This window comes from Nomascus leucogenys, chromosome 12 (genome assembly GCF_006542625.1).
Source record: "Nomascus leucogenys isolate Asia chromosome 12, Asia_NLE_v1, whole genome shotgun sequence".
Lineage (NCBI taxonomy): Eukaryota > Metazoa > Chordata > Mammalia > Primates > Hylobatidae > Nomascus > Nomascus leucogenys.
Genome location: NC_044392.1, coordinates 104,699,265 through 104,724,826, shown reverse-complemented (window position 1 = coordinate 104,724,826; position 25,562 = coordinate 104,699,265). Strand labels below are relative to the sequence as shown.

General features: G+C 39.5%; 1 long non-coding RNA gene across 1 annotated transcript in view; it reads left to right on the top strand.

Moving 5' to 3' along the window:
* LOC115837555 overlaps positions 1 to 25,562 on the top strand; it is a 121,260-nt gene that overhangs the window by 13,805 nt on the left and 81,893 nt on the right. Inside the window, exons 2-3 of the long non-coding RNA XR_004032566.1 lie at positions 15,956 to 16,075; positions 19,259 to 19,306. This is a non-coding gene — a long non-coding RNA (uncharacterized LOC115837555). The remainder of the gene's footprint in view (positions 1 to 15,955; positions 16,076 to 19,258; positions 19,307 to 25,562) is intronic.

Genomic DNA, 25,562 nt, shown 5'->3' with positions numbered 1-25,562 from the left:
CCACTTTGTTCTTATTCCTTTCATAGAACTTCTTGATTTCTGCCTTAATTTCATTATTTACCCAGGATTTATTCAGGAGCAGGTTGTTCAATGTCCATGTAATTGTGTGGTTTTGAATGAATTTCTTAATCTTGAGTTCTAATTCAATTGTACTGTGGTCTGAAAAACTGTTATGATTTCAGTAATTTTTGTATTTGCTGAGGAGTGTTTTACTTCCAATTATGTGACTGATTTTAGAGTAAGTGTGAGAAGAATGTATATTCTGTTGTTTTGGGGTGGAGAGTTCTCTAGATATCTATCAGGTCCACTTAATCCAGAGCTGAGTTCAAGTCCTAAATATCCTTGTTAATTTTCTTTCTCAATAATCTGTTTAATATTGACAGTGGGGTGTTAAAGTCTTCCACTATTATTGTATGTCAGTCTAAGTATCTTTGTAGGTCTCTATGAACTTGTTTCATGGATCTGGGTGTTCTTGTAATGGGTGCATATATATTTAGTATAGTTAGCTCTTGTTGTTTATTTGGACCTTTTACCAGTATGTAATGCCCTTTTTTGTCTTTTTTGATCTTTGTTGGTTTTAAGTCTGTTTTGTCAGAGATGAGGATTGCAACCCCTGCTTTTTTCTGCTTTCCATTTGCTTAGTACCTTTTCCTCCATCCCTTTAATTTGAGCCTATGTGTGTCTTTGAGATGGGTCTCTTGAATACAGCACACTCATGAGCCTTGACTTTTTACTTATTCGGCCAGTCTCTGTCTTTTCATTGGGGCACTTAGCCCATTTACATTTGAGTTTAATATTGTTATGTGTGATTTTGATTCTGTCATCATGATTCTATCTGGTTATTTAGCACACTAGTTGATACGGTTTCTTCATAGTGTCATTGGTATTTGTATTTCAGTGTGTTTTTGCAGTGGTTGGTACTAGTTTTTCCTTTCTATGTTTAGTGCTTTCTTCAGGAGCTCTTGCAAGGCAGGCCTGGTGGTGATGAAATCCCTCAGCATTTGCTTGTCTGAAAAGGATTTTATTTCTCCTTTGTTTATGAAGCTCAGTTTGGCTGGATATGAAATTCTGGGTTGAAAATTCTTTTCTTTAAGAATGTTGAATATTGGCCCCCAATCTCTTTGGCTTGTAGGGTTCACCTACACTTCCCTTTGTAGGTGACCTGGCCTTTCTCTCTGGATGTTCTTAACATTTTTCCTTCATTTCAACCTTAGAGATTCTGATGATTATGTGTTCTGGGGTTGATCTTCTTATGGAGTATCTTACTGGGGTTCTCTGTATTTCCTGAAATTGAATGTTGGTCTGTATTGCTAGGCTGGGGAATTTCTCCTGGATGGTATGCTGAAGTGTGTTTTCCACCTTGGTTTCATTCTCCTCATCTCTTTCAGGTACTCCAATCAGTCGTGGGTTTGGTCATTTTACAGAGTCCCATAGTTCTTGGATGTTTTGTTCATTCCGTTTCATTCTTTTTTCTCTATTCTTGTCTCCCTAGCTTATTTCAATGAGATAGTCTTCAAGCTCTGATGTTCTTTCTTCCGCTTGATTGATTCAGCTATTGATACTTGTGTATGCATCATGAAGTTCTCATGCTGTGTTTTTCAGGTCATTTATGTTCCTTTCTAAACTGGTTCTGCTAGTAAGGAGTTCCAGTAACCTTTCATCATGGTTCTTAGCTTCTTTGCATTGGGTTAGAACATGCTCCTTTACCTCAGCAAAGTTTGTTATTACTTACCTTCTGAAGCCTACTTCTGTCAATTCGTCCATTTCCTTCTCTGTCCAGGTTTGTTCCTTTGCTGGAGAGATGTCGTGATCATTTGGAGGAGAAGAGGCACTCTAGCCTTGTGAGTTTTCAGTGTTTTTTCATTGATTCTTTTTATCTTCATGAGTTTGTCTAGTTTTGATCTTTAAGGCTGCTTTGATGAGGTTTTTGTGGGGACTTTTTGTTGATTGCTGTTGAGGCTTTCCGTTTGTTTGCTTTGCTTTCAATAGTCAGGTTCCTCTTCTGTAGGGCTGTTGAAGTTTGCTGGGGATTCACTTCAGGTCCTGTTCATCTGGGGTACCACTGCACCTGGGGATGTCACACGAGGAGGCTGGAGAAAAGCAAAGATGGGTGCCTGCTCCTTCCTCTGTGATCTCTGACCTCAAGGGGCACTGACCTGATGCGACTAGGAACGCTCCTGTATAGGGTGTCTGGTCACCCCTGTTGTGGGGGGTCTCACCCAGTTGAGGGGCATGGGAATCAAGACCCATTTAACAAAGCACTTTGCCTACCTGTTGGTGGAGGGGGTGTGTTGTGCTGGGGGGAAAGCCACTCATCTGGGCTGCTTGGATTCGTCAGAGCTAGCAAGGCAAAAGGCTAAGCCTGCTGATCCATGGAGACTATGACCACCCCACCCCTTAGTGGTTCAGACCCAGGGACATCAGAGTTCTGTCCCTAAGCACCTGGCTGGAGTTGCTGGAGTTGCTGCAGGGAGGCCCAGCCCAGCGAGGAAGGATGGGTCAGGGTCCTGCCGAAAGAGGCAGTCTGGCCATGGTCTGCTACAGCTGGTGTGCTGTGCTGTGGGGAATACCTACTGGGGCCAAGCCATCTAATTTTCCCAGTTCCAGCAGGGGAAAAATGTGGCCTGGAGCTGTAGTGATTGCTGCTGCCCTTCCCCCCCAGGAGTTCAGTGTTTTAGGCAGTTAGCAGCCGCCATGATGGCTGCCATCTCTCTTCTGGGGAACTCAGTTTTCTTAGGCAGTCGGCAGCTGCAGTGATGCTGGCCGCCCCTCCCTCGGGGAGTTCAGTTGTCTTAGGCAGCCATGAAGATGACTGCTACCCTTTCTCTAGGGAGCTCAGATGGCTTAGACAGCAGGCAGCAGCAGTAATGACAGCTGCCCCTCCCTTTAGGAACTTGATGGTCTTAGGCAAACTCCAGCTAAGTGGCTGATGAGAACCTGTGTGGCTCTGTGGTTGCGGCCCAAGGACCTGGTGGTATGGGTTCTCGAGTGGGATCTTCTGATATGTAGGTAGCATGGTTCCATGGAAAAAGCACCCTTTCCCAGGCTGGGTAGCATGCTTATTCACCCCCTTCCTTGGCTGGGGGTGGGGGTTCCCCTGCCCCATGTGGCTTTGAGGTGGGCCAATGCACCACCCTGCTTTTCCTTGCTCTCTGAGGGTCATGCTAACTGCCTAGTCAGTTCTGATGATAGAACCTGGATACCTTGTGTATTAGTCCATTTTCATGCTGTTGATGAAGACATACCCATGACTGGGCAATTTACACACACACACACACACACACATACACACACACACCAAAAAAAAAAAAAAGAAAGAGAGAGAGGTTTATTGGACTCACAGTTTTACATGCCTGGAGAGGCCTCACAATCATGGTGGAAGGTGAAATGTACATCTCACATGGAAGCAGATGAGAGAAGAGAGTTTGTGCAGGGAAACTCCCATTTTTAAAACCATCAGATCATACGAGACTTATTCACTATCACAAGAACAGCAAGGGAAATACCCACCTCCATGATTCAATTTACCTCCCAACAGGTTTTTTCACAACATGTGGGAATTATGGGAATGAGATTTGGGTGGTGACACAGCCCAACTATATTATTCCACCCCTGACTCCTCATGTCCTCACATTTCAAAACCAGTAATGCCTTCCCAACAGTCTCCCAAAGTCTTAATTCATTTCAGCATTAACTCAAAAGTCTGCAGTCCAAAGTCTCATCCAAGACAAGGCAAGTTACTCCCATCTATGAGCCTGTAAAATCAAAAGCAAGTTAGTTACTTCCTTGATACAATGGGGGTACAGGCATTGGGTAAATACAGGCATTCCAAATGGGAGAAATTGGCCAAAACACAGGGGCTACAGGTCCCACACAAGTCTGAAATCCAGCAGGACAGTAAAATCTTAAGGCTCCAAAATGATCTCCTTTGACTCCATGTCTTGCATCTAGGTCACGCTGATGTAACAGGTGGGTTCCCATGGCCTTGGGCAGCTCTGACCCTTTGGCTTTGCAGGGTACAGCTTCCCTCCTGGCTGCTTTCATGGGCTGTCATTGAGTGTCAGTGTCTGTGGCTTTTCCAGGTGCATGGTACAAATTGTTGGTGAATCTACCATTCTGGGGTCTGGAGGATAGTGGCCCTCTTTTCATGCCTCCACTAGGTGGTGCCCCAATAGGGACTCTGTGTGGTGGTTTCAACCCCAAATTTCCCTGCCGCACTGCCCTAGCAGAGGTTCTCCATGAGAGCCCCGCTGCTGCAGCAAACTTCTGCCTGGGCATCCAGGAGTTTCTGTAAGTCTTCTGAAATCTAGGTGGAGGTTCCCAAACCTCAATTCTTGACTTCTATGTACTTGCATGCTCAACACCACATGGAAACTGCCAAGGCTTGGGGCTTGCACCCTCTGAAGCCATGGCCCAAGCTCTCCTTTGGCCCCTTTTAGCCATGGCTGGAGTGACTGGGATGCAGGACACCTAGTCCCTAGGCTGCACACAACATGGGGACCCTGGGCCTGGCACATAAAACCACTGTTTCCTCCTAGCCTCTGGGAGGGGCTGCCAGGAATGCCTCTGACATTCCCTGGAGACATTATCCCAATTGTCTTGGGGATTAATATTCAGCTCCTCATTACTTATGCAAATTTCTGCAGCCAGCTTGGATTTTTTCTCAGAAAATGGGATTTTCTTTTCTATTGCATTGTCATGCTGCAAATGTTCTGAATTTTTATGCTCTGCTTCCCTTATAAAACTGAATGTCTTTAACAGCACCTGTCACTTCTTAAATACTTTGCTGCTTAGAAACTTCTTCTGTCAGATACCCTAAATCATCTCTCTCAAGTTCAAAGTTCCACAAATCTCTAAGGCAGGGGCAAAATGCTGACAGTCTCTTTGCTAAAACATAACAGGAATCACCTTTGTTCCAGGTTTCAGTGAGTTTCTCCTTTCTATCTGAGACCACCTCAGCCTGAATTTTATTGTCCATATTGCTATCAGCATTTTGTGCAAAGCCATTCAACAAGTATGTAGGAATTTCCAGTTTCCTACATTTTCCTGTCTTCTTCTGAACTCTGCAAACTGTTCCAACTCCTGGCTGTTACCCTGTTCCAAAGGTGCTGCCACATTTTCAGTTATCTTTCCAGCGGTGCCCCATTCTACTGGTACCAATTTACTGTATTAGTCCGTTTTCATGCTACTAATAAGACATATCTGAGACTGGGCAATTTACAAAACAAAGAGGTTTATTGGACTCACAGTTCCACCTGGCTGGGGAGGCCTCACAATCATGGTGGAAGATGAAAGGCACGTCTCACATGGTGGCAGACAGGAGAAGAGAGCTTGTGCAGGAAATTCCCATCGTTAAAACCATCATATCTTGTGAGACTTATTCACTATCATGAGAACAACGCAGGGAAGACCCATCCCCATAAGTCAATTATCTCCCACCAGGTCCCTCCTACAACACATGGGAATTGTGGGAGTTACAATTCAGGATGAGATTTGGGTGGGGACACAGCCAAACCATATCACCTTGGTTGTGAGTGCAGGATTCACATGCTGTTTTTGTTCTTCTTGGTGGGAGCCTCCAACTGCTGCTCCTTCTAGTTGGCCATCTTAACCCCACCCCTCTACTGTTTTCTTTAGAAACATAATTTTCCCTCTCCTGCTTCCCATTTCTACCAAAGACAAGTCACAATAGGAACAACTTATTTGCAAAATTTATTTTAGTCTCATTTTACTTGGTGTGATTATTTTTATAGTAGTGTGCACAAATAATAGTTATTGGCTATATAGACTCTTTTAAAATTGGCTTTGCTGGACTTTTTTTCATAAGGAATTTTAAGTTAGACTTTTAAAAGCCTCTTGAGCCAAGCCAAAAATTTATCTATGCCTGCAGATACCTATATGAAATGGGTAAATTCCTCTCTTTTTGAGGTTCTAAAATAACTTGGTGTTCCTGGGCATGTCAGAAAGTGGCATTCTTTACTTACTACAGGAATTTTGTAAAGAAATCATATTATATAAAGGAAGTGTCAGAGGAGTCTTTTCAAGGATCCTTTTCTCACCTCTATAAAGTTAACCTTAATTCTTAAAAGTAGTCTGGTCAGATCTGAAAATATGACATTTCAGTCAAAGCCTTGTTAAAATAGCCAGTGTTTTCTACTGTATCCTGTTGTAAAAGAGAACAAATACTTATTGAACTTATTCAAATAACTCTAATGCCATAAATGAAGAATATTCACACCTGGGTGATGGGATCATGTGTACCCCAAACCTCAGGGTTGCTCAGGTAAGAAACATGCACATGTAACCCCTGAATCTAAAGTCAAAGTTGAAAAAAATACTCAAAAATATTTTATTTTGGAGAAATCAGATGGAGAGAAAAAGATATGCTTTAAATTTTCCTTACAAGTGTGAGTATACTTTGCCCAATTTGTTGTAAGTTATAAGTAGCCCAACAGAAAAAAGTTCATGACTCTGGAAAATAAAACATAAAAGAATCAGTATGTTTCACATTTTAAAAGTAAAAGAAAAGTTTAGTTCTCTATTATTTCAATTTCATTAACTGTTTTTCCGCTTGATATTGGGTTAGGAATCCCCATGAATAGATCAGCTTTTTAATTAAAGTCTTGGAAGATTTTTTCCAAGCCCAAAGGTATAATCTCCAAAATTATCAGAAAACTGGACTCAACAGAACTTGTCAGAGTCCTTTCTACAATTTTCTTTAAAAAAGCAAAGTTTTGACTGTGGCTGATTATAATCTATTTTTTTTAGAAGAATCAAAGTAAAACAATAATTGCTTTGAATGGTATTAGTCTTAGAACAATCATAATTAAAGACAAAATTGACAAGGAAATTTGGTTACTTCTGTGACACACAACAATTTACCATAATAATCATAATTATTAATCCTAACATATAGTAAGACATCAGAATTTTAGGAATTTCATGCAACTGTGGAATACATGTTAAAAACATGTTTTTATAAACATAACCCACAGAAAGTTAAACATCACTTTATATTTGGCAATGCTTCTTGTATAATTTTAATAGGCTGATTATATCTCTCTTGGATTTTCAGGGGCCCTAATATCCAAACTATTAATTTGAGGAAAAAAAGATTAAATTTATAATTTGAAATACAATTTTGGAAAATTTGTCAAATATCAAAGGTCTAAAAACTTAATATCACAAAATAGTTTCACAGGTCACTGTAAAATAAGTCATTCATTTACCCAATGTGATAATTCAAAGATTTCAAAACGCAAAATCCTTTACTCTTTTATAGAGAGAAGACTTAGTTTCCCAAACAATCAAAATACATCAGAAGGCAAACTGAATCTATCTCTTCCTCTTTCCCTCTTTTTGTTTGTAGCTTACTCAAAAAGTAAACAAAAATATTTTATTTCTTATTATATTACATGGAAATCTCTTTCCAAAGAGAAACCCAAATTTCACTTTTACATTCATGTATTATAATTCTAAATTTAATTGTAATAAAACCTAATAAACAAATACACTCTTAATCAGTTTGAATACGAGGTGATATGGTTGTTTTATAAGGGGCGCTTCCTGCTTCGCTCAGCCCTTCTTCCTGCTGCCTGTGAGCAAGATGCCTCGCTTCCCTTTCACCGTCTGCCATGATTGTCAGTTTCCTGAGGCCTCCCTAACCATGCTGAACCGTGAGTCAATTAAACTTCTTTCCTTTATAAATTACCCAGTTTCAGGTAGTTCTTTATAGCAGTATAAAAATGAACTAATACACAAGGTAAGATTACTATAAACCTTTCATAACACTTTACAATATTTTCCATTCTCTTTTTTCAGCTTTCTATACATTGTTTTATTTATCATTCTTTTTATTTCATTTAAAACAATCCTTAAAACCTCTAACTTAGGCAAAAATACTTTTCCTTTAACAAAAATCACATCATTATCATGTCTTCTTATAATCTTTTTAAATCAAAAACACACCCTGCTTTTCTTACACACTTTGTATGTAGACTTGTTTATCTCATGTCTAGTGCTTTTAATTATATACATTAGTTACAGTGTTAACTGTTAGTAACCCTTGTTTTTAGTGAAAAACTTAGAAGGTAAATACTTTTAAAGATGCAGAAGCCAGGACAAAGGCACAGAACTTAGATATAAACAGAGGTAAGATGTGTTGTGTAAACTTTAAGTCATTTTCTTCTCCATCCTAAAAGTTTGTAGAGGTTTAGGTGCACAGAGGGAGATGCTCTCACAAATGGAGATTTTTGTTTATAGATGTAAATTTATTTTACAAAAGAGGTTCGTAATAGCCAGATAAATGTCGGAAAGTTGTAGTTTGGCTTTTTAACTTAGCTTGTATCTTAATTACACTATTGGCTTCCAGGTGGAGCCCTTTAATGAGAAGAAAGAAAGTATGCAGTTTATAGCGCTAAAAATTTAAATGTGAAAAGCAGGCACAGGTGGAAGGCAGAACACAAGTCCCTCAAAATCAGGGATCCCATTTTTACATTAAACTCTGGGTCCCAAAAATAGGGAAACACCATGGGGCTAGAGAGTGCAACGCCTCCACGGAGTATCTCGCTGCAAGCACATTCCCATTCCGCAGAGGCTGGTGGGCAACCCACACACCGTTAGTCAGCCCACTCTGTAATCACCTCATTCCCCATGAGTCTTATCCCTCAGGGGGGGAGTGTTTCCATGGCCTCTAAGGGTCTCCAAGTCAGCCTTTCCTTATCCAAATACACAAAGAGACAAGTAGCCCCCTGTGGTGATAATCACTTATTGCCAACAACTGTCATTAGCCACTTCTAACACAGTGAATAGTTCTGTTTTCCAAATATTTGTGAAACCAGAACTCTATCCCATTGACATTCTTTGAAAGTAGAATTTGGAAGAATATATTATGAAGAAAGTTCCTAAAAGCATAACTTATACAGGAATGTATGAAGCAAACTAAGCAGAATATATAATTGTGTTACATATAACATCCTCTTTTGTGACACTAATTATTCCACCTTACCAGATCAGCTGCAGCAGCACACAACATAATGCAGTCATTTCTTTCATTTAAAAAAGCAATAGGGCAGGTGTGGTGGCTCATGCCTGTAATCCTAGCACTTTGGGAGGCTGAGGCAGGCAGATCACGAGGTCAGCAGGTCAAGACCAGCCTGGCCAACATGGTGAAACCCCGTCTCTACTAAAAATACAAAAATTAGCTGGGTGTGGTGGCAGGCGCTTGTAACCCCAGCTACTCGGGAGGCAGGCTGAGGTAGGAGAATTGCTTACCTGGAGGCAGAGGTTGCAGTGAGCCGACATTGTGCCACTGCACTCCAGCCTGGGTGACAGAGCAAGACTCTGTCTCAAAAAATATATATAATAATAAATAAAATAGAAATCTCTTTATTGACTGCATTCAATCACCATCTCAGTTTTCTGACCCCCTGTTCTGCTCATCTCATTTAAAAAGTTGTCTGTATGTGCTGTGTTTTGTGCTGAATTCTGTATCCCCTCTAAATTCATATATGGAATCCCTGACTCCCTAGTACCACAGAACATGACTACATTTGGAGATAGCGCCTTAAGTTAAAGAGAGGCCATTGGGGGGGGCCCTAATCCAATGTGACTAGTGTCCTTAAAGAAGAGGAAATTTGAACCCGCAGAGAGACACTAGGGGGACGGGCACAGAGGAAAGACCACATGAAGATACCATGAGAAGGCAGCCCCCTGCAAGCCAAGGAGAAAGGCCTCAGGAGAAACCGGACCTGTCAACACCTTGATCTTTGGACTTTAAGCCTCCACAATGGAGAGGAAATATATTTCTGCTGTTTTAACCCAGCAGTCTGCGATATTTTGTTATAGTCACCCTAGCTGCCTCCAATTTGTCTCTTCCATTTTCTCTTGAGCCTACTCCACTCGGGTTTTTACCCACACAGCTCTTCCAAAATGACACACAGCAAGGACACCACACAGCATGTGATACAGTTGATTACTCTTTCTTCCTTAAAAACCACTCTTCACTTGGCTTCTAGGACAACAAACTCTTCTGGTTTTCCTCCTACTTCCCTGACCATACCTTCTCAGTCTTCATTCAGATTTTTCCTTGGCCACCTAATCTCTTGAACAACCCTCCCACCCTGGGGTTCTGTACTCCACTTTTCTTCTTCTGCTCTCTCTGCCCATTATTATCTAGCTTGCATACTGATTATTATTGTCTGGTTTCAACACAGGAAGGTGAGGATTTTTTGTCTGTTTTATCCACTGATAGATTACCACCTAGAGCAGTTCCTGGCACATATTAAGTAAGCACAACAAATGCTTTTTGAATGAATAAATTAGATGACGTCAATCGATACACTTAAGAAAATGGTATTTTGTCTAGTCTAGGGTCCTGCTTTTCTCATTGAGTTCTCTTCTGATGAATTTTTCTTGTGTTTCTTTGTTTGGAAGCAGGAGAGGTTTATTTCAGTAACATTTCTGAAGTTCCAGGAGAGTCTAGTGTCAACAGCATGGGCTCCAGACCTGGATGTTGTACTTTCGCTGGTTGTGATACTATGAGCACACTCTTTAACCTTTCTGTGCCTGTCAACTCAAATTGGAACAAAAGCTCGTAATTATTTCTCTCCACAGGGTTATGGTGAAGGTTAAGTGAGAGAATGAATATGTAACACAGAGCCTCTTGCCTTGAAAGCCCTCAGCGTTATCTTCCATCACTGATATGATTAGAATATCTGTAGCAAAAATACATCAGTTTCTTGAATAGAGGAATCTTGGCTTTTCTGTCTTTTTTTTTCCCCCACCAGTTGCTATTATTGTAATCTGCATAACGAAGCCACTCAGAAATTCTCCCCAATAACCTATAAGCAACCCCTTAACTACCTAGGAGTAAGGAGACGTCAGAGCCCCAAAGGTACAGACATCTGTGTAGAAGAGTGCCAGCACTTTTTCATTTCTCTATTCAAAGCTTCACATGATGTCCAAAATATCTCTTGTAATTCTGTGCAAAAAGATGGAAGACAGTCTGGGATCCTCTTCAAATTTAAGAGTTATGAGTCAATAAAATTATTTTTTGATTTGGAAGTGCAGTATATATGTGTGTGTGTGTATATATGTATTATATATGTGTGTATGTTTTTGTATCACATACACACAGAGATAGAGAGAGAGAGTCTCACTCTGTCACCTAGGCTGCAGTGCAGTGGCCCAATCATGGCTCTCTGTAGCCTCGGCCCTTCCCCCAAGGGTCAGGTGATCCTCCTAACTCTGCCTCCTGAGTAGCTGGGACCACAGGTGTGCACCATCATTCCTGGCTAAGTTTTTTATTGTTATTTTTAGAGACGGGATCTCCCTACGTTGTTCAGGCTGGTCTCAAGCTCCTGGGTCCCGCCTTGGCCTCCCAAAGTGTTGGGATTCCAGGCTTGAGCCACCATGCCCAGCCTGAAGTGCAGTATAACATAGTTAAATAATGAGAGCATATAACATAGAAATTGTGATGGTGTTTATATATTTATTCATTTGAGGAGGAAGATAGTGTAAGGAGGAAGAAAGGTGTTTTAAGCTCACACTATAAGACGGAGTTTAAAGAATTTTTTATTTGCATCACTTTCTCCTGTTTGCAGCGGAAAGCAGAGTTGTTCACATGGCTGTGGATCAGAGTTTGAAGTGTCCCAAAGAAAGAGGCTTCAGCATTAAACACAGAGACAAAGAAACCCCAACACAGGTTGTTAACGTGTGCAGGCAGCCTACATTTTTCAGAGGGCTTTGGAGGGAGCAAATCTCTGTGACACTGATAATAAATATGCTGTTGAAAATGCACATTAGGTATTAAAATAAGGAAAGGCTGGACATTTTGCAAATTTTAAAAAGGAAATTACAGGCAAATAGGCAAGCAAGTGGAAAGCAGGACCCAGTTAGCATAACAAGTGGTTTAGTACAGTTGGAACATAGTGTGGGGGTGAGGTTTTCAATATGCTTTTGTTTATAAGATAATTTTTAGATTATTGCAATTACTAGCCCTCCCCAGTCTTGTCAGCCAAAAGTGGACCAGAGTTTTCCTTTTCCTGGTATTGCATGAGAGATTTTGGACACTACAGTGCAAAACTCTAATAAGGAAATGGATTAAAGTTGCAAGAAGGGTTTAAGCTCAGCTTTGGTAAATGGTATAGTATAAAACCTGACAGTTGGGCTTCAAGTTCAGGAAAACTAGGTTCATATTTCAGCTCTGTAACTGGTTAACAGGATGATCTTAGGCAAGACTAAATAATAATGTAGAGATATTGCCTTCCTCACAAGATGGTTGTTAGGACTAAATAAAATTATGTATGGAAAGTATTTAGCAGAGCACATGCCATGTAATTAATGTTTGGTAAGGGTAAATGATGACATTCATGTTGACCACAGCAATGATTGAAATAGACCTAGAAGGGAGATATTGGGAAAAAAGCTTGCTGCTTCAGAGAACAGACAAAACAGGCAAAAATTTAAATAAACCATCTTAGTTTCTACATTATGCTGAGCAATAAGAACCTCAAAGCTTCACAAGCAAGAACGTGCTGGAATACTGGAACTTCTTGCATAATAGAAGGGAACTGGAGCTTGGGAGAGTAAGACAATGTAATCAACTTTCTGCCTTTGTACTTGGCATGTAGCTCACTTAAGAATGCTTTTCTCTCATCAGATGGTCAGCTAGTGTCAAAAGATCAGTGCTAATCTCAGTGAACTCCAACACGCTTGATTCTAGAACTTCAGAATGCCACAATACTCGCTTACTGGGTGAGGCCAATAACAGAGAGAGAAATAGTCTCAATGGATTGTCAAGAATGAAAAAAGAAAATGTTTATTTTTAAAAGTCCTTTTGGCCTTAAAAAAATGTGTTTCTTTTGCAGTGATATTTCAGTTCTGTAGTGCTAGTCAGGTCTTATACTAGAAAGGAGGTACAAATGCTGTCATAGGAAAATTCCTGCTGCTTTTTGTTCTAAATTTCACCATCACCCTTTAAGACTATGCCCCCCATGGAAATGTTATATAAGGCCATCATTTTTCCTGAATTGTCTATTAAAACAATTTTTGAAATGGTTGAAGATTTTTATCTGTGTTACCATCATCAATACTATGTGGATAAAATATTTTCCTGCTGATCTTCTCAGGCTCTAAAGAAAAGCTTTCTATCCCATAATATGCTCTGACTTCTGAGATGATTACATTTTATGCTGGCTCATAAACTTTCAAAGCCGCCAGCTGAGTTGTCATTGTAGTACAGCTGATTCCTTGATTGATATACAGTGTCTGCGATGTCTTTGTTCTCCTGACTTCCCACTGGTTAACAGATTACAGATCAGAATAAAAGAGTGTAACAACCAAAGGAACACTGGGGTCTCTAATGATATCAGAGGTTACCTTCTCTTTAAGAGAGGATTTGTTACTTTAAAATGATTGGATCATCCTAATATGTCATGCTGTGCAAGTCAACTCAACTAAAGATGGGGCTTTGGAAAGCTTTATTCCTGATCTGGGAGTTCACCTAATTTTTGGCTGCAGAAAATCTATGTCTTGAGAAATTAGATGTCTGGAACGATCTTTAATCTTAGTAGATGGCTTTTTTGGTTGTTGTTGGAGTGCTGCACAATTGTGAGGAAAAATACAATTTTCCTTATAACGCAGGGAAATAAAGGTCTTTTTTAAATTATGACTTTATTATGTAAGAGGAATGCTGGCCTATTAGTTTGCAGAAAAGAGATAATACTTTCCATTTGCTCTGAGAAAATTGTGGCTGTTTTGTTTTCTTCCACAATGAAAGAAAATTGACATATTGAGACATTCTTTGGAAAGCGTATAGGACATCTAGAGTCAGCTTCCATTCTGTGTATACTCAGCCTATCAAAATATTCAGAACTAAGCCTTGATCAGTTAACTAATTTTTCTGTTTTGGAAACTTCTCTGAATCCATTATTATGTAAAACAAATGAAATTGGTTTTTCTTTCAAACATAAATATCCACTGTGCTTCAATACTTGTCAGGGTTATGACTTCCTAGCTGCCTGTTTACCATTCTTCTACAGAAATGGAAACTCTGCCTCCTCCCTCCCTCATCTTCTCCACGGTGCAATAGCCAGGAGAGTTTGAGAAGTAAACACTTTAGATTTAAAATCACTTTGCTGAATCCCATCTGTGAGCTTTTACTCCTAATGAAATGCACTGATCTTCCACACTTGTCTCGTGCAACAGCTATTTGGTGAAAGAAGTCAGCATGCAGATGTATCCTCTAACAAGGAAAACGAGGACAAACCATATCGTATTGTATTTGAATTAGTGTAGGCTGAGATCACCACAGAGAAAATTTATAGTCTATTTCAAACAGCCAAGGAGGAGAGTTTGAGACAAAAATCATTAGGCTGAACAGCATTCCGCTTGACAGTAAAATTTGAGTTGTTGTTTTATGTCCATGAAGGATCTTTTTCTTTTTTTTTAAGAAAACTTTTAAGTTCAGGGGTACAAGTTCAGGTTTGTTACATAGGTAAACTTGTGTCACGGTGGTTTGTTGTGCAGATTATTCCATCACCCAGGTATTAGCCCTAGTACCCATTAGTTATTTTTCCTGATCCTCTCCCTTTTCCCACCCTCCCCCCTCTAAAAGGCCCCAGTGTGTGTTGTTTCTGTCTATGTGTCCATGTGTTTTCATCATTTAGCTCCCACTTATAAGTGAGAACATGTGATATTTGGTTTTCTGTTCCTGTGTTGGTTTGCTAAGGATAATGGCCTCCAGCTCCACCCGTGTGCCTGTAAAGGACATGATCTCATTCTTCTTTATGGCTGCATAGTATGCCATGGTGTATGTGTAACACATTATCTTTACCAGGTCTATGATTGATGGACACTAAGGTTGACTCCATGTCTTTGCTATTATGAGTAGTGCTGCAGTGAACACACACATGCATGTATCTTTATAATAGAACAGAAACAACAGTCAAGCTGAGAACCAAATCTGGAATGAACTCCCATTCACAATTCCCACCAAAGAATAAAATACCTAGGAATACAGATAACTAGGGAGGTGAAAGATTCCTACAAGGAGAACTACAAATCACTGCTCAAAGAAATCAGAGATGACAAAAACAAATGGAAAAACATTCCCTGCTCATGGATAGGAAGAATCAGTATCATGAAAATGGCCATACTGCCCCAAACAATTTATAGATTCAATGCTATTTCTATTAAACTACTATTGACATTCTTCAAAGAACTAGAGGAAACTATTTTAAAATTCATATAGAACCAATAAAGAGGCTGAATAGCCAAGGCAGTCCTAAGCAAAAAGAACAAAGCTGGAGGCATCACACTACCTGACTTCAAACTATACCACAGAGCTACAGTAACCAAAACAGCATTGTATTGGTACAAAAACAGATACATCAACCAATGAAACAGAATACAGCATGATCTTATTTCATCGGACAGTTTCACCTTGCTCTATTCACTCCCATTGTGCTAGGCTTAGGGACTTCAGTCCCAGTGAAGGAAATTAGAATATGTCACCCCAAAATATACCTCTTTAACATAGAGAAGGTAACCTCTAATTTTTAAACTAAAGGCAGTTAATAAGCAGCAAAGGGAGAGAAGCTCTCTCTATCCTCCTTTTCTGCCTGAAGACAGGATAGAAATTCTCTTTTACTGGAGACAGTTCTTATCAGCCCAGAGATGGCACCAGAGGAATATGCAAACAAGCCTTGCTCTATTAGTTTATTTTCATAAATTTACCTTCCCACAGTTTCCCACCTCTGGAAGCCTTAAACTGTTTTCCTTTGTCCTGTTACTTCCCTAAACTTTATTGTTCTTTGTTGAAGTTCTTCTATAAGCCAGGTTTTTAAGCCAGTGCTTTGAGTCATCTTTCACTGAAGTTTCTCCTATGTGAAGTGCACTGCATGTATTTGTAAACCTACTTGTTTTTCTCCTGTTAATCTGTCTTTTGTTGCAGGAGTCTGTCCCAACTACAAACTTAAGAGGGTCATGGAAAACACCCACAAACTTATGAGGATCACAGAAAACACCCCTACACCAACTTATAGCCAATCTATTCAACCTGCATTGTTGGCAGGTGAGACTGTTTGTTCCAGGGCTACCTACCATAGTAGAAAACACTTTGTTTTCTTAAAAGCAGACCTGAGAGGCTCTGACTCCTTCAAATATGCTGATCTCCTTCCAGTAGGCAATGTGCTGGTCTTATTTGTGGGAGAGGTATGCAGCTGATCCTTCTGACCCATTTAACCAACAGTGGAAAAAAAAATCATGGCTGGAATTGTTATCTTTTACCTTGGAAACAAAAGTTTCACAGTGCTAGTGGGCATGACGGCTGTGACAGATAGCTATCGGCAGGATAGTATGGAGCCAGCACATGGATATTTCAGAATAGCCACTCTAGCCGAGGAGGCAGAATAGCAAGGCATAAGATAAAGTGAGCTTGGAGGAAAGCTTTTCTTTAGTAAGAAAAGCCTTTCCTTGGTTCTACTGGCCCCTCTGGGATCAGATTCCTATGATAAACAATGTGCTGTTAATTCTTTTGCCCTGTGTGTCTCATGTAAATAATAGTGTCATTTATAGAATGCCTAACCATGGTGCCTAACAGGCACTGCATACATTAAAGTCCCTTCTGTCAGATATTTGTATCATATCCTTCTTGTTTTACAGATGAAAACTATGAGACTGAAGAGATTAAGTAACTTTCCCCAGTTCACACAGCTAGTGCATATGTATTAGGATTCAAATCCACATGTATATGATTCCTGTATTTTAATTACAATACAAAGCTGTCCCATTTCCTTTCTGCTTTGGCTATTCTCTTTCCTAATAATTCTCAGGTTTGATTGTCAAGTTACTATGCAAGAGCAGAATTCTTTCTGGAGCCTCCTCACTAAAGAAGTTCTCTGTACCTGTGGATCATTAAGACAAGGACGCCAGCTGAGAACTGTTACTAATTGCTTGACCACAGGTTCCAATGCAAAGTGGCAATGCCAATGGACCTCTGTAGAAATGGATTTTTTTAAAGTAACTTTGGGCAAATAAATCTGTGACACTGACTGAGCTTAAATTATTCTCAAGCATAATGTTTAATGAAAAACAGAGACACAGAGATACTATCTGATTTTTTTTAAGTGGACCCACTGCTGGATCTGTTTTGGGTCTAGGCACGTGCTTCGAGCTCTGAGAGCTGTAGTTATAAACGTGTTATATTTACAGCGTAGCATGATATACTTGCAGTATTCTATACTGGAATAGATCTTAAATTATTGACGTTTGGTGACGATACACATTCCAAGCCTCATAGTCCTTAGGCCAGGACATTGATGTCATGTGTTCCTATTATACTGTTTATAATAGGAAATACAGTATTTTTCCGATTTTAAACTCTCAAAGCAACAGTGAGAGGAATCTAAGAAGATGAGCAAGAGATGAGTTGAAGACGCTAATTAGCTGAGAATAGAGAGTATCTGTGAAGTCTGTCTCCAGCCATGAATCCCCTGCCTACGTTTCCTTCTTGCTCTAGTACAGCCCCTTTGAAGCTGCTAAGGAGTAGACCCTACGCCTAGGGAAGCAGGACTTCAGGCCTTTTGAATTTAAAAACTCACTCTGGTTGCTTTTACTAGCAGCATTCACCTTTTAGTTGAGTAAGAGCAAGGCACTGATGGAGAGGAGAACATTAAGAAATATAAAATATAATCTCTAACCCAAGAAGCCCAGTCAAGGTGGGGAATGGGGGAATGTTTTAGATACGTATTTAACAGAAGCGCTTGTAAAATGTTGAGTGCCAGAGTTGTGGGATGAAATTTCAGAGGAAGGGTAAAGCATGTGATCTCACACGCTATATTCTAGCAACAATAATAGCTCATAGGTATAAGAGAATTTTTCAGAGGTCCTATAAGTGTGTGTGTGTGTGTGTGTGTGTGTGTGTGTGTAACTTTTTCCCATCAACCCAACAATGCTAAGCTCTAAGCTCTAGGGTTAAAATATCTGGTTTTGAAACGCACTTTCACCACCTTGTAGCTGAATTGTGTTGTCTACATTTTTTTGTGCCACTATCTCCTTATCTGTTTTAAAAAAACATTCCTAATTTGAAAAAGCCTTATTGTATTAAATGTGAGGAGTAAATGAAATAATTTATATAAAGATCTCAGTGTAGAGCTTGGCACATGGAAGGTTCAGTAAATAATACTGTGGCAGATATTGTTGATTGCTTACTTAATATTCATTCACTCCTTCTTTGCTGACAAAACTCCAGATCGGGGAGCAATGTGCCCAGATAGATGCTCATATTTCAGTTTCCCTTGAGCCAACGGTAGCCACACAGCTTCATTGCTTGGTTCTGTGTGCAGCTGTGCTTAACACGTGGTAGATGGAAGTCTCCTGAATGTTTTGGGGGAGGTTTTGCTTTCCTATTAAAAGGGGACGTATCTGCCTGGCATCATCCCTTTCTCATTTTTCTTTCCTTGGATGTGGATCTAATGTCAGGAGCTGAAGCTACCATATGTGACCCAAGCGTTGGGGCTCAGAAAATGATACCACAAAGTATGGCACTTTGGCATGCTGAGTACTTTGAACTAAAGGAGATGGGAGAGCCTCAAAAGCAAAATCTCTCTCTGACCTTGTCCTGCTCTCTCCTGAAGTGAATCATAGAATTCCTCTTGCCTAAGGTGGGTCATAGAAACTAGAACCCTTTCCCCAAAGTAAGCCATAAAACGTAGAAAGGTCACTCTTTTCTCTTCTCCCTTAAAGAACCTCATTTCAGAGGGGTCCTGGCCCATATCTAGGAGGAAGGATTTCCACAGAAACCCAGAAGAATCTGAACAGACAGGCCTGACTAGGTTTTCTCTGTCTTTTACCACTCAATCACCCTTTTTGACTAATCACATTTCAGCATGGACGTCCACTCTTCGTCAAACCTAAGCATAAAAACAGTTTTCCCTGGGTCTTTTGCTCTTCATTTCTGAAGGCTCCTGTGTCTCATCAAAGTTTGATTAAACAAACCTGTCATGCTTTTCTCTTGTTAACCTATCTTTTATTATAGGAGGATCAAACACAGCACTTACGATGGGTGAGTAAGTGCTACGTTTGATCCTCCTATAATATCAAGTTATCACACCCCTTTCCTGCCCCTACAGTTTCTGGTGCCCATTGTGGGGTCATTGAAACACCTGACTCACACCAGAGCTTGGGACAACTGACAAAAAATCAACAACAGCAACAACAACAAAACACATTTTTTTTTTTTTTTTTTTTAACCAAGGTCACCTCTCCTGGATCTCTGCCTGTAGTGCCCGGTTAAGAATGGAAGGTAAGCATTTCTTTTTATCCCTTCCTTCCCAAATTCAGATTAGCAGGAAGAAATCATTTGTTTGGATTGTGTCTTTTGTGTGAATTTGGTTTGGAAGTACATATTTGTTATTGATCTTTTCCTTTCCAGAGACAGCTATTTCTTTCCTATTTGTCTTGTTCTGTGTCCTGAAGGTTTGGTTTTATGATCAGTGAGAATATTCTCTCTGGTCTCTGCCAGCTGGGGGGTGCAAGTATCAGCTTACATCAGGCAGCCAATCCAAATAGGCTGAGAGCCTGAATGTTTTTGTTTGTCATGTAGTGTCAGCTCTCAGGGGAATTTGTCTTATTAGAGGTTCCAATTCGTAAGAGGCCTGTTTTGTTGTTTTTGTTTGTTTGTTTTTGGTCTCAGCCTTCATTGCTTAGTTCTGTGGCAACAAAGGTCTTTCTTTCTTTTGACTGTCTTTTGCGGATGATTCTGGATCTTGGGAGGACTATATCTTTTTGCACCCTCTTTTCAGGACATCTCTTTCATCCTTGGTTAAGTCATAAAAGACTTACTGATTTTGGTTTTGAGTCACTTGGTAGGGGCCTCAGTTTAAAAGCAGAAAAAAAAAAAAAAAAGCCACAAGTAGTTCAAGCAGTCGCTGTTTGTTCTGGCTGAAATCTGAAAATAAAAGATTTGAAAAGTTTTTTTGTTTTGTTTTTTTCTCCAAAGAACTCTGTGGTCAGAAGTCTGTTTAATTGAAAGCGGATATTGAGGCTTTACTTTTTTTAAGGCCTCTGTGTTCTCGCTATTGGATATGGCTTCTTCCATGGGAACTTAGTTGACTGGAACTCTGCTTGTTAAATCCCTGCTAACTATATGCTCAGCCCTTCTTTTTTCTTTCTTGCTGGCAAGATTTTTTTGCTGAGGAGAATGTAGAATATCATTGGCTTTTTAGGGTGGTGGGGAAGGGGACTCAAAATCTTCTTAAACTGGCTCCTCTACGACCCCTTCTTAGAAGGACTCTGGTTTCTGTGGCCAGACTTTAGTTAGGCTTCTAAACCTTCTCCTAGGTCCATCTGTGTATGTCCTTGTAAAATCCTGTAGTAAATTCCCATAATTTTATGTTACCTCAGGATTCATTTTGAATATTCCTCTGTGTCTCACTTAATTCACATACTTGAGCCTAATTATCCTCCCAATCGGGGCTCTACCATAGAGTAGCTATCTTGATAAGCCCATCTCTCTCACTAGTGTCTATAAACACTCTCTAGTGAGAACTTCAGACAAAAATCGAGAAAAATGCAACAATTCAGTTGTAACAGAAATGGATAACTCGTCCACTCAGGTGGGTCTTTGGAGACATTTAAACAGCTGTAAGATGTCTCCTCAGTCACCGGCTTACAATCTAGTTCATAGCCTCCGTAAGATTGCTCTCTGATAGTAGGCTTTCTCTGTGCCTTTGATTTGTAAATTTTCTACACTCTTCTCTAGAACTTGATAGTTACCCTTCACGATAAAAACTCAGCTACTAGAAATTACAAGCATACCTTGGAGATGTTGCAGGTTTGGTTCCAGATCTTTGCAATAAAGTGAATACTGCAATAAAGTGAGTCATACATACTTTTGATTTCCCAGTGTAATAGGAGTTATTAAGAAATTATTTTAGGCAAATAAAGAGGAAAAGGGGTCCTTGGGAAGTTTTTGTTTCTTTTAAGCAGCTCCAGAAACACTTTTTGGCTAGCAGGAAAGCCTTGGTTCTTAAAGCTTGGTTAGCGAACTTTGATATGCAAATGGGCCCCTTAGAATCTGGGTCCACCAAAACATGTCAATTCCCAGCATCTTCTTCCTTGCCCCCACATGTGCCTGACAACATGGCTGCCCCCACATATCCCCACGTGTGTAGAACATCATGGTGCCCTGCATTTGCATATTAAAAGGCTAGGGTGGAAGGGCTAGGTTTTTCACGGCTCCGTAAATGACCTGTCTGGTCAAAGCAGCCCCTGAGCCCTATGCAAATCAGACACCACCTCCTCCAGCCACCTCATATAAGCAGCCACTTTTCTGCTGCACAAGGGATTTCCTGTCTTGGCTTTGGAGCCCTCCCTCCCTCTGTCTCTGTGTCGGGGAGTTTCTTCCTTCTTTCTTGTCTATTAAACTTCCCGCTCCTTAAAACCACTCCACGTGTGTCCATGTCATTTTATCAAAATAGGCATGAGACTAAGGACCCTGGTATTCCTCCAGTCATCGGAGTCATATCACTAGGGCATATAAAAGTCATGTTTATACGATATTGTAGTCCATTAAGTGTTCAATAGCATCATGTTGAAAAAAAATTGTACTTGCCTTAATTTAAAAATACTTCATTGCTAAAAAAATGCTGACAAAAACAAAGTGAGCACATGCTGTTGAAAAAATGATGCAAATAGACTCACCCAACTTAGAGTTGCCACAAATTGTCAATTTATTTAAAAATGCAATATCTGCAAAGCACAATAAAATGAAGAGCAACAAAATGAGATATGACTGTATAGAGAAACAACTCTGTGAAGAAAATAAGATGTTTTTGATAAGGAAAGTTACAAAAATATGTTTTTTTTAAAAAAAGCTTATGGATATAACAAAAAGTTATAAAATGTTTGTAAAAATTTTACCTTGTGTTATCAGTCAAAGATGACTGAGATTGGATAAACTTATTCATAAGGTTTTATTAAAATTAGCTATATTACACGGATCTAACTAGAATTTCTTTTTCTTAGTTTAAAATCATGAAGTTTTCTTGGAATATTTGTCTGAGAATGTGAAGATTTTTTTTTTCTCCTTTTAAATAATTTGTTAGGAAACAAATATTTTGTGTTTTGTCAAGATAATTTCTAGGCCGGGCGTGGTGGCTCACATTGGCTCACACCTATAATCCCAGCACTTTGGGATGCTGAGGTAGGCGGATCACCTGAGGTCAGGAGTTCGAGACCAGCCTGACCAACACGGAGAAACCGTCTCTACCAAAAATACAAAATTAGCCGGGCGTGGTGGCACATGCCTGTAATCCCAGCTACTCAGGAGGCTGAGGCAGGAGAATCACTTGAACCCTTGAGGCGGAGGTTGTGGTGAGCCGAGATCGCACCATTGCACTCCAGCCTGTGCAACAAGCGCAAAACTTTGTCTCAAAAAATAATAATAATTTCTTGTGCTTTATGTTATTAGGTGTTTGATTACTTTTTTTTTTTTTTTTTTTTTTTTTGAGACAGGATTTCACTTTGTCGCTCAGCCTGGGGTGCAGTTGTGTGATCTCAGCTCACTGCAACCTCTGCCTTCTGGGCTTAACTAAACCTTTCATTTCGGCCTCCAAGTCCCAAGCTGGGACCACAAGTGCATGCCACAATGCCTGACTAATTTTTTGTAGTTTTTGTAGAAATGGAGTTGTACTATGTTGCCCAGGCTAGTCTTGAACTCCTGGGATCAAGTGATTTGTACACCTCAGCCTCCCAAAATGTTGGAATTACAGGCCTGAGCCACCACACCCAGCCTTGATTATTTTTATTTTTATTAATAAAAAGTGAGTCTTCTCAGTATTAAAAGAGCTAGGTCATTGTTCACAATATGTAACCTCCTGCATTTGCCTTTAAAATATGTTATTGTCATTTTGAATAGATAGCCAAGCTCATATTTAATCATGTGTTTTAAACCATTTGACATTTTTGACAAACTTCCCAAAGTCAAATTCTAAATTAACTCTGTTTGACTTTGAATTAACTTTGGAATTTTTCAGTTGGGTACCTGGAAAGCTTAAAGGATGTGTCTCTCACTTTATAAAAGAGAGATATTAAACTAATAAGTCTTATTTGATATGTTAAATTACATGGGATGCATTATCAAATAATATTATAAGTGTTGCTAAACCTTTTAAACTTATATATAGTTAATATCAACAACATCTAAGTATGTTTTTGATAGTGTTCCAAAAATTATATAGAATTCCTAGAAATCTTTCATAATTTTGATTATTATATTAAAATCTTGTATACCACAGAAATAACCAAAATTTTTTGTAAGTTGCGTCATTTTTATAATGAAGTCTTTCACCTGATTTTATACATGGCCATTCTTTGTCATTCATAGATGGCCATTCTTTGTCATACATGGCCATTCTTTGTCATACATGGCCATTCTTTGTCATTCATATTTGGTTATTGTTTTCCTTCTTCTCTAAAAGCACTTTTAATCAGCTGTAGTCCAAACTTGCTTCTTCAGGAAGATTCATGAAAAAGAATCTAAAGTACTCTTGAGTATAGGTTTCTGATAACTTAAAGAATACATCACTGGACTGGGTAAGAATTTTCAGTACTCTAATGAAGAAACGGATGGCTTCATGAAACTGCTAACCAAAATCAAACAGAACAATAATTAATTACATGGAACTAAATTAACTGATAAGAATATTTTTGTCAGGGTGCGGTGGCTCATGCCTGTAATCCTAGTACTTTTGGAGGCTGCTGCAGAAGGGTCACTTGAGGCCAGGAGTTCAAGACCAGCCTGGCCAACATGGTGAAAGCCTATCTCTATGACAAATACAAAAATTAGTCGGGTGTGGTGGTGGTGGCATGCACCTGTAATCACAGCTACTTGGGTGGCTGAGGCACGAGAATCACTTGAACCCAGGAGGTGGAAGTTGCAGTGAGCTGGGATCACGCCACTGCAGCCTGGGTGACAAGGTAAGACCCTGTCTCAAAAAAGAAAAAAAAATGTTTTTATGACATTTTCTTTGAAATTTTTTGTTTTAATAAAAGTTTTGTTATTCAGATTTAAGAAACTTATTTTTGTTTAAGCTAGCTATAGCTTACAGTCATTTGGTAAACTATAATTTTATGAACAAAAATATAAAAATTTACTTTTTTTCACCTGTCTGATTATCTGATTCCTTCAGAATTAAAAAATATTATTTATAAGTATTCTTATTCTTTTTTCTTTTCTTTTTTTTTTTTTTTTTTGAGATAGAGTCTCACTCTCTGTTGCCCAGGCTGGAGTTCAGTGCATCATCTTGGCTCACTACAACCTCTGCCTCCCGGGTTCAAATGATTCTCGTGCCTCAACCTCCCAAGTAGCTGGGATTACAGGCACCTGCCACCACACCTGGCTAATTTTTGTACTTTTAGTAGAGACAGGATTTCGCCTGGCTCCAAGTGATCTGCCCGCCTTGGCCTGTCAAAGTGCTGAGATTACAGGTGTGAGCCACCACACCTGGCCTGAGTATTTTTATTCTTATGGCAGTATAGTTATTTGCATAAGGTCAATATAAATCTGTTATCCTTATAACAGGATACAAATAGAAATATTGGTTTTATTACCAAAACTTTTTTGGAATGCCTTATTTTCATTTGTGGTCAGACAACTTTAAGAAACTGGGGTTGACTTTATGGAGCCAATAAAGAACTCCTTGAAAAAACTGGCTTGCTACCTGAAATATGTGTTCCACACAGTTACCCTTCAAGTAGGTACAGACTCTCACTTCCTAACAGACCAAGAAACCTCGGGATATTTTGGGGACCTCAAGCAGAAATAAATTTATCCAAGTTTATAGGTCCTACAGGTTAATTTTGATGGTGAGTTCTTGTCTTGAATTCCTCACTGAGATTTCTTATAAGAAGTACCAGCAAAGCAAATGTAAAGAGAGCTTATCGGTCAGTCACTATTCTTGCTGCACTTTTTAAAATAAGCAGGTCAAGTTGAATGAAACTAAACCAATTTTGCAAATAAATCGGTCTTACTCTGATTTATTTTTGGTAGAAATGGGGGTGACTGTACATAAAAATTCTGTTTCAGAAGAAAATTATAGTGTACCTGTTATTAGATTCTAGCTTATTGTTTTTGAAAGTTTGTTAGTTACCTAAAATCTGGACTGCATTCTTGAATTTTCTAGTTTCCTCCCATTTCTGGCTGCAAGTCTTCAAATAATTAATACTAATTTTTCTCCCACTTTCTGGCTCGGAATCATTGAAAAAAATACAAAAACAAAAAAACTGCTCTTTTCCTGAAGCCAAGCAAGCTGAAGCTGGATCACTTTATATAGACTTCAGATAAATGACCACGACAACTTGTGTATGAACAACCTTCATGCCTGTTGCTGCATAGACTATTCAGGAAGTTCACTGGGGCACCCCATGCAAACAGTAAACCAAGAAAATGTGTTCAAATTACCACTGCCTGCCCTTGTTTCAGCTGAAGCTACTTGGAGACTAACATCTAGAAAATCTTGATCGGGTGCCCTCTGGACTCAAAAATTGAGTTTAGTTTG